This window comes from Suricata suricatta, chromosome 4 (assembly GCF_006229205.1).
Source record: "Suricata suricatta isolate VVHF042 chromosome 4, meerkat_22Aug2017_6uvM2_HiC, whole genome shotgun sequence".
Lineage (NCBI taxonomy): Eukaryota > Metazoa > Chordata > Mammalia > Carnivora > Herpestidae > Suricata > Suricata suricatta.
Window position 1 is genome coordinate 53,209,418 of NC_043703.1, and position 8,755 is coordinate 53,218,172.

Here is an 8,755-nt window from a genome sequence, read left to right on the forward strand (position 1 = left end):
CTCTCTCTGCTCCTCTTCCCTCCTCTCAAAATAAATAAATAAACTTTTAAAATAAATAAAATAAAGTCAGGTCAAAGTGGGAGAATAGTGACTATGGTAAACACATGACTCAAACTAATATAAGGAATCATGTTGACAAATGAAGTACCAAAAATGTCAATATATGGGTCTACTAATAAGCCCAAAACTGGCAATTTCATTTCAGTTAAACATCACCTAACATTGAAGTGAATGTTATTAACTTGAATGCTATTGATATTTTTGTCTTATTAATATTTAATTAGATTTTCAATGGTTGTATGACAAACATAAGCATACATAATATATGTCTACTTTCATATTTCCATATATTTTTCACATTTCATATATTTTTATATAGCTCTCTGTAAAAATAATTTAAGTCAACACTTGGAGTCTGTAAGAATTTTTTAAAGGTATTTATTACTCAATCTTTTAAATATCACATTATATGAACTTAAAGTTTATTTCTTCGTATATCAAAAGGAGATGGTAATTGTTTATTTTGCAAAGCTATTCAGAGTATGACAAGAGGTCCAGAAAACTTAAAATACTACGTAACATCAAGGAGATAAAACAGTATTTATTGTTAAATAGATACAAGTGAAAAACCCAAACAGCCGCCCAGTATCTACCTCTCAGCCTACATAATCAGGGCTCTTAGCAAAATGATTTTTGTGGGTAAAGAAAAAGGACTCACAATTTAGATGGGTTCCTTGGGGAGCCCTACACACACAGCAAAACTCTACCTGCCTGACTGCATCATTATTCCTGTATGTTCGGAGACACTCATGAGTTAAGTCAGGGCTCCTTCCATTTGGAACAAAACTCAGCCCAGAGTAAATGCAGCTGCCTGTTCATACCGCTGAAGCTTCGCGGAACTGTTTGTAAGAAGAGATGACAGAATGCATCTTGAAATCTAAGCTGGAAAGTCTTTTGACAGAGGGAGGTCGGCAAGATTTTATATAGAACATTCTTTTGCATCAGGGAATCCAAATAGGATGCATCTCATAAAACACTCAACTCCAGCTGGGCTCAGGGAGATGGGTGCATGCAGCAATCACAAGGCAGGTGTGTATCCAGCTCAAACTATGCAGGACAGTGATGTGGGTGCAAGATTTCTGCATCAAATGGCTCACTGATACCCATCCATTAGTATTCACTGAAGAGAGGTGGCTCACCACCATCAATGAAAATAGAATTTGGGTAAGCCAAGATGAACTAGTAATTTCAGGAATTGAACATTTTCATCTGTCACACCAATGTGGCAATTCCTTATTCAATGTGAATCAATCCCCATGTCTTGGGTGTCCAGGGAGCAACTGGTACTGAAGGTTTTGAGTTTCAGTTGCACTATTTTAATGACAGTGACATTTTCCTGGCTGATAAAAGTTTTTATACTCTCCAAGAACTTTCTTTGAACTTCACAATAAGGTGGAACTATGATTTTTTAACTTGAGACAGATACCCCTGAACTATTAATACTGGAAATTTGGTTCAACATCACTGAGCAAAATCAGTCCTTATAATTACTGTTTCCCTCATTTGTCTCAAATGCCTGACAAATTACTCTAGCTGATACATTCTCTTCAAACAATATGCTCTCCCAATTCACCCCTGGTGAAAGTTTGAGCACCTGGACCTCCACATTTCATCAGGAGTTATCTATTCTCTATCTCTCACTGAGGATGGGGTTCTCTTTACCAGGTGAGCAGCAAACAAACAGTTTCAAAGCCCCCTCTTATTGCCCACATTCTTGGACCACTCCTGGTACCAACTCTTGCAGGTTGGCAGTCAAACTGTATCCTTCAGAAGCAAACTTGGAAATGGAGTTTGGCATACACGGTGTTTCTTAGGGATCAAGAGCTGTGGAAGTAAGAGGAAGGCAAACAGGACTTGTTAGAGGGAGAAATCAAACCAATACATGCCCAACACAATTGTGGCCAGCACCACAGGGAGCTCAGGAGTGTACATGAGCCATCAGGGCTATCCCACATGGGGCTGAAATGGCTGGGCCTCTATAGCCACCTCAGTGAGTCACTGGATGAGGCAGGTCTGTCGCTGATGCAAAGCCCAAAGATACCGACAACGGGGAAGCCAGTGATTTTTTGAAAGGGGATCTGGACAGTACATCTTTGTACCCACCACTTCTTGATGTCCATTTGGGGAATAACCCTTAGGATTCCAGAGAACCCTTCTTCCTGGAGAATCTCAGAGGAAGCTTTGAGTGATGAATCCTATCTCCTCACATTTCATCTGTTATAAGGGACACAGTGGATACTCAGCCTCTCCCTCTTCTATTCCCACTTGGGTCCACTTATCTACAACCACCACATCTGTGGACCCCATGGTTTACCTAGGGTCACGACCTAGACCCTCCTCCCTGAGGAGTGTGAGTCCCTGGCCTCAGTGACCTTCTCAAGCCAGGGTTGCAGCCTCACCATTGGCCAGGGGAGTACCAAGAGACACCCAGGTGTATCACCTGAGAGCCACATATATTCATTCCTCCTTGCTTCCATTGTATGACGGCAGCCCTGCTTCTAAAAGCACACAGGCCAGGCTACCTGGCGTCTTGAAGCTTTTGGCCACTGGGACACACATGCTCAGAATTGTTTCAGTCCACTTGACTGGAATCCACCCTCACCACAAGCCCTCTCAGGGAGAGCCAGAACACAGAGTTCCTGAAAGACCGAGACTGACCTAATATGGAACTCAAAACTGAGTCTCCACTGTGGAGACTCTCTCGTCTTGAGCCTCTGCTCAAAGAATTTAAATTTGGCTGGCACATCATTTTTTCTAAAGTGAGGTTCCAGTTTTTAAAATCTAGTTTAAAGAAAAATCAACTCTTAAAACAGCATCCTGCCACTGAGCCCCTTCTGACTTCTACCACAACTCATGGCTGTGAGCCTCTTCTCTCCCGTCTGAATGTCAATTCCCACGCAGCCCTGGCCCTTCCCACCGTGGGCTCACAGAAGGCAAAAGGAGACCGAGTAGGATATGAGAAGTACTATTTTCACTCTAGAGAACTGGAAGAACAAAAAGCTACCTGCATAGAAACTCACCAGGGAACCTGTAGAAGCTCTCTTATCATGAAAAATGTCTCATTCATTTTAGCATTAAAGTAACATCACATCAGAATGGTATATGGGAACAGTCCTTTATTGTCTTTGAAATGCCTTTCTGGAGCATTGTTATCTCACAGAATCCTCCCAACCCCTCTTTGAGGTAGGTGTCTATTTTGCCAGCTTATCACAAAGTGGTTCAGTCACTTTTTCACAGCCAGCATGTGGAGGGAGTCTGAGTACAGAGGTCTTAAAATCTTCTGGGGCTGGATAGGGGACTGTAGAGAAATGTCCTTTCGTGCCCTCCTGCCACCACTGCCTTACAGGGTGGGGTCTCCTCAGTGGCCTCGCCAGGACATGAGATGCTGTAGTGCCTCTCCTACCTCCATCAGTCCCCTCCAAGGGCCCCCCAGTGAATGCAAAAGCATATACTGGTTTTGGAAACCTAGCTTCACGCAGACTTTACCTCTACGCCCCTCCTGTCTATTTTCAGCACCTCTCCTGGGGTCTCACAGACAGGATTTACAGTCTGGGCACCATGCGGTAGTCTCTGAGTGGGGGGGAAGGATTACTGGACTTGAGACAGAACACTCTCGGTCCCACTCCTCAGGCACTGTCCACTGCTGTATAGCTGAGAATTTTCTCAGGAGAAAAAAAAACTTCTCACTGTTGCCTCCGTCCTTCCCCACCTCCTTCATCAGAAGCTCAATAAGCCCTGATTGATAGCGAATGGTCAGGCTCTCAGAGACTCCCCACAGTTCTGGAGGGGTCCTGGCTGGGGGTCCAACGTGCACCTGTTCAGGTCATATCCACAGAAGCCCTGGAAGGTGATGGTTTGTTAAAGAAGACCTTTCCTCCACCTCCCTCCCCTACATCTCCCTGCGGCCTCATTTTCTCAGGTGCAGCTCAGGTCTGCATCTTTGGGCTTTCTTCACTGGTCTGATAAACTGCGAATTCCCCTAGGAGGAGGTCTATTTTATAGTTTTATCAACCCTTTTACTTTAAGATGCATACCTTGCAGAATCTTTCCTGGGGTAGTTTTGACAGGCAAGTCCCTAGCGTTTGGAATCCCATACTTGCCACAGACAGAGAAAGGCGTCCTGGGGAAAGGCGGACCTGAGAGGAGTCAGAGAAGTGGGGTCTTCTGCTCGCAGTCCTGTCTGCTGCAGATGTGCAGTGATCTCTGGGGGGTCCAAGCTGTCAGGGCTCTTGGTTTCCCAGCAACAGAGAACGTGGGGGGCTCAGCTCAGCCGGGACAGTTGCAAGGGCAACCGGAGGATGGTTGGTCTGAGAAGCCAAATGCAGAGCTAACAACCCACCCCAGGGATGACGGGATACGGAGCTCATCTCTGCAGAGTCGCACGGGGTCCCCAAACTTCTGCACACATTCCTCTCCTGCCTCCACCCAGGACATGGTGCAGGGGAGAATTCCCCCGGAGTGCCGGGCTCTGTCCTAGTGGCAAATGTCCCCCAGGGAGGGGAAGCTCTGTTCCTTGACTCGATTTAAGACAGGGAGCTTCCCGCCCACCAGACCAGTACAAGAAGATTCCAGGATAAGGCAGTAGAGATGGCATAGATTTAAAATCAGGCAGATGAGCTCAATTCCTGGCTCAGCCACTTACCAGTTGCATGACCTTGGGCAATTGATGTAACCAGTCAGGGTCTCAATTTTCTCATCCATTTGATGGGGGTAACATTTTGTGTCTCACAAGGTGGTTGGGTGAGTTTCAAGAAATTGAAGCATAAAACAGCTGGCCCCAAGCAAGAATTCGATAAAATCTGTTTCCTCTCACCCTCTTCTATCCCAAGCTTCTGCATATCATTGGTCCCTCACAGGTCCAGCCTGAGGTGCCGTGAGAGCAGTTCCCCACAGGGACGAGCTGTCATTGTTAGATGGAGGGAGGGGGCTGAGCCCACATCAGCATTTCTTCAGCAGCTGAGGGCGGGAACCTTGGACTTGGACCCCAGCAGCGCACAGGCCTACTGTGTGAACCCCCCACCCAAACAGCCCCGACAGCTGAGAGAACTCCAGCTCAAGTTATCTGAAACTCACCTTATGAAAGCAGAAAACAAAAAAACAAACAAAACCACAGCAGAATCAAGGATGGATGAGTGACTTTTCCCAGTCCAGCATTCCTAACTATTTAGGCCAGATAAAAGATTTATTTATTAATTTTTTAACCAGGAAATTTCCTTCTCTTCCTATTGGAAAGAAATAGGCAATGCTTAGAGGGAAAAAAGGCTCCCTTTTATGTCTTCTTTATGGGATGAAAGTCTGATGAAATTAGCAGAAGCAAATATAAGCCCAAATACGCCCCTCAAAGGTCCCCCTGCCCATGTGGAACATGTTTGGAGAGAAAACTGGGTCCAAGACCGTCACTTGCCTCCTGTCTGAGAGAGGGTGATGGGACCCCAGCCCTGAAGTTAGACGAAATATTTATATGGCTGCAGTTTTTAACCACAATCCTGATCTCAAATATTCCACGCCGTTGCCCCACAAACAAATATTTGCGCAGGTGATAAATGTGAATTTAGAAAACGCGGTGGGGCAAACATAGGCCCACTGTGCTCAGAGGCTCCATCAGCTCTGGCTTTCACAGTTGGGCCTGAAAAACCCCTTGTTGACCCTCGTGGCATGTCCTCCAGGTGCTAACAGGATGCCAGCACCTACCTTGTGGTGTGTTGTGGCTTTCTTCACAGAGCTTGAGGCCTAGGCCTTCTTAAACACACACACACACACACACACACACACACACACACACACACACACGTGCTGTCTATGGCAACGTGAGTGGTGACTGGGCCCCTCAAAAAAATTCCCAACAGAGTCAAGCTCTTGGAACACTTAGTAACAATTTTTCCCTTGGTTTTGATGCTTTGGTTTGTTTTTTGTTTTTTTCAAAATAGTTATTTATTTTCCCAAGGTTCTAGGTTTTGGTTCACCATTTAATATTTCCTCATATGCATTGGCAATTCTTTATGTGCATTTAGTTTTAGAGCAAAGGATTTTGTAAAAATGTGACATATTACCTTTTTTAAAAGTTTATTTCTGAGGAAAAGAGTGGGGAAGGGCAGAAGGAGGGGGACAGAGATCCGAAGCAGGTTCCGTGCTGCTGACAGCAGAGCCCAATGAGGCCTCAAACTCCTCAAACTCATAAACCGGGAGAGCATGACCTGAGCCAGTCTAATGCCCAACCCTACCTAGATGCCTCCCTTTTTTAAAAGTAAACTCTACACCCAACATGGGGTTTGTTTTGTTTTAAGATACGATGCTTTGTTTTTTTAATTCTCTTATCCAGCCTGTCTGGTCCTGTCATGGGGCTAAGAGACGGGAGGTGAGGGTGCATCTGAGCCGAGTCGCACCCTGCAAACCCCTCTCCACTCCGAGGTTCAAATGCCAGCAGGCCCGCCAGCTGGCTGCTCGGCCCTGGCTGAGGATTAGCTGTTCGGCTTCTACTGGCTGAACCACCCCCTTTGCAAGACTCAATTCTTCACTTACAATTTCTTTACTTATTTGATGAGGACGCTGTCTTCAGGTATGTTGGACCAGCAGTAAAATAGAAAGTAAAATAGAGGCAAAAGGAAGTGAAATAAAGTGAATGATGGTTCTTTACGTGGGGCCTAAAGCTCTCTCCCGAGGCCTAGAAGTTTCCATGTGAAGTACCTTTATCATCCCAGCCAGACAAGTGGTTGCTTAGTAACTCCTCTTATCAATGATTTAGGTTTTCTCCCGATTGCCTCGTAAGACGATAGTACCTCTGGTACTTTCTATTTCTTCGCTTCCAGTTGTAATGAGAAATGATTTTGTAGAAGGTCACTGTCCAGAAATATACTTTCATTTACTCGCACAGCTTCTCACTAGCATGTGCCCGTGGCAGAATTTGTACAATAATTAATATTAATCTTCCAACAGCAGTTTTCACACTTTAATTCACATCAGAATTTTCTGGGGAAATTTTTAATAGCACAAAGACACACACCCTATCATATTTCAAAGGGCCTGAGGCTCCGTATTCTTTCCTCACATGCCAGTGGTGGGGACCCACTCTCAGAGCCTGCATCCACCAGAACCCATAGTTCTCAGGTGTCCACTTGCTGATGCCCATCAAAGTCAGATCGATGCCTGGGCTTTCACGTGTGGCTCCTAGGAGACTTCTCCCCTAATCCATCACGACCCAGACCCGGGCACAAGCGGACTTCCTAGAGGCCCTGCGTCAGCACTTGTATCTGTATGCCATGTACACAGACGGGCTCTGACGGCAGGAGACACATTCCACAGAAGATGAACCTCAGAGAGAGCAAGCTAAGTCACACCACGTGGAAAACAAGGTCCGAGTCTCACTTTCTTCAAAGCTGAGACTTCAGTTAGCTAGTAAAACTCATTTTGCAACAGGGCCGTGAGACACTGAAATTCACTGCAAAAATAAAACTGCCATGGCATTTTCTTTTCTGGAGAATTTAGGAGTTCAGAGAGCCATCTCTCTGGAGTAGTCGAAAGCCCAGATCTGGCTGCATATACATGACTTGAATTTCTGTGATCCTCAGAGAAACCTGAGCTGCTTCCTGGAATAGTTTGGAATGGTTTCTCCATCCTTTAGCACTGACTCAAACAGGACAATACAATAGAAATGCAACTTTTCTAAATACACACAAGGAATCAAAAATGAAAGATGATGAAGGCAGAAAATACTCTAGACCCTGGCAGAATTTCTGCTTCTAAGTTCTTCTCTTCTTCAAAAAAAAAAAAAAAAAAAAAAAGGATCAATATTTTTTTGCTTTTTTTTTTTTTAAAGAAGAAACAGGGCACCTGGGTGGCTCAGTCAGTTAAGTATCCAACTTCAGCTCAGGGCATGATCTCTTGGTCCATGAGTTCAAGTCCCACATCAAACTCTAACAGCTCAGAACCTGGAACCTGCTTCAGATTCTGTGTCTCCCTCTCTCTCTGTCCCTCCCCTGCTCACATTCTGTCTCTCTCTCCTTCAAAAATAAATAAATATGTTTTTAAATTAAAAAAAAAGAAGGAAGTTTACAAACTATGGTTTTAAAATGAGGTGCCTAGAAAATATGTGTTATCCTTCCCTCAGCTGGAAAGACACATGAAGTAGACACTCAACTGCCACAAAGCTCATGTCCTAAGTAGAAGCACCTTTTGGCCATATTGACATCCTCACAAATCACCAGAAACAGAGCTTTGTAGAGTAGACAAGAAAAATGCTGGAGTTATTGGGAACTCTGTTCGGAGATGACCTAGACTCTACAGACTTCATTTCTACACCTTCAGAAGTCCCTGGGCTAGAAACTCATACTGAAGTTGTAGCAAGAACCTGGACTCTAGAGGTTTAAACTTTGCACAATAGAAATGAAAGCCTTACAAGATCTAAAAATGGTCATCTTGTATGAGTAACTTGTATAAGCATTATCATCTGCTGCTTCACAGCTAGAGAAGAAAGGAAGACTGACAAATGGAAGGCTGCCCATCAAAATATATAGGAGAAATAGGCTTTGGGTTCACACAGAGCTGGGTCTGAGACTTGGTTTTGCCACCTTCCAACTGTGTGGTCTCAGGAAAAGTTGTTTAGCTTGTTCAGACCTCAGTTTGCTCATCTTTAAAACAAGGCAGTGAAAGTATCTGCCTCATCAGTTGCTGGGAGAATTAAATTCAATGACATGATGCT